This window comes from Belonocnema kinseyi, chromosome 5 (genome assembly GCF_010883055.1).
Source record: "Belonocnema kinseyi isolate 2016_QV_RU_SX_M_011 chromosome 5, B_treatae_v1, whole genome shotgun sequence".
Lineage (NCBI taxonomy): Eukaryota > Metazoa > Arthropoda > Insecta > Hymenoptera > Cynipidae > Belonocnema > Belonocnema kinseyi.
In genome coordinates this window covers 33,595,068-33,596,616 of record NC_046661.1, presented here as the reverse complement: position 1 = coordinate 33,596,616, position 1,549 = coordinate 33,595,068, and positions in this window count along the sequence as shown.

Genomic DNA, 1,549 nt, shown 5'->3' with positions numbered 1-1,549 from the left:
AAAAAGGATAAGCAACCACCGCAGGCTACCACTGCGAGCAACTGCCCTCTATGAAAATGATACCGATTCCCAGTAGAATCGCAGTAAGTCACACTCTTGGCCACGCTTTACGGCCGTAAGACAGATGATTAAAGTCTGTTGCGGAGTCAATACCGCCTTCTGTATTTTGCTCGCAAGTGTCTGAGCATCTTTTTTACACCCAGAGATACTTTTCAGGCAATTAATCATTAAAAGCCTGTGACCACCAAAAGCTTTCTCTGACTTTATCGTGAAGTTCATCTTAATTTGATTGGTGGTAGACTATGTACATTATTAGACATCTACCTTAGTGAAACCCATACAAGTTCGACCTCATCCAGGTAAATTGGTAAATTGGTAAATTGATTTTTTTTCGGCTCAATGCTGTAAGGGATGAAGTTTTAATGGTACCAGCAAACTACCTTTATCGTGAAGTTCGTCTTAATTTGATTGGTGGTAGACTGTATACATTTTTAGACACCTGCCTTAATAAAACCCATACAAGTTCAACCTCGTCCAGGTAAATCAGTCACTTGATTGATGATTGACTCAATGATGTTAGGAATGAAGTTTTAGCGTTACCACCAAACTATCCTTATCAGGAAGTTCGTGTTAGTTTGATATCGAACACCAACTTTAGTGAAACCCATACAAGTTCGACCTCATCCAGGTATATCGGTCACTTAATTTTTTTATGGACTCAATGCTATGAGGGATAAAGTTTTATTATTACCAGAAAACTACCTTTATCGTGAAGTTCGATTTAATTTGATTGGTGGTAGACTATGTACATTTTTGGACACCTACCTTAATGAAAACCATACAAGATCGACCTCATCCAGGTAAATCGGTCACTTAATTTTTTTATGGACTTAATGCTGTGAGGGATCAAGTTTTATCATTACCAGAAAACTACCTTTGTCGTGAAGTTCGACTTAATTTGATTGGTGATAGACTATGTACATTTTTGGACACCTACCTTAATGAAAGCCATACAAGTTCGACCTCATCCAGGTAATTCAGTCACTTGATTTTTTATTGACTCCATGGTGTAAGGGATCAAGTTTTATTATTACAAGAAAACTGCCTTTATTGGGAAGTTCGTCTTAATTTGATTGGTGGTACACTATGTACATTTTTGGACACCTACCTCAATGAAACCTATACAAGTTCGACCTCATCCAGGTAAATCGGTCACTCGATTTTTCTATCGACTTCATGGTGTAAGCGATCAAGTTTTATTATTACCAGAAAACTACCTTTATCGTGAAGTTCATCTTAATTTGATTGGTGGTACACTATGTATATTTTTGGACATCTACCTCAATGAAACCCATACAAATTCGACCTCATACAGGTAAATCGGCCACTTGATGTTTCTATCGACTGAATGCTGTGAGGGATCGAGTTTTATTATTACCAGAAAACTACCTTAATCGTGAAGTTCGTCTTAATTTGATTGTTGGTAGATTATGTACATTTTTGGACATCTACCTTAGTGAAACCCATACAGGTTCGACCTCATCTAGGT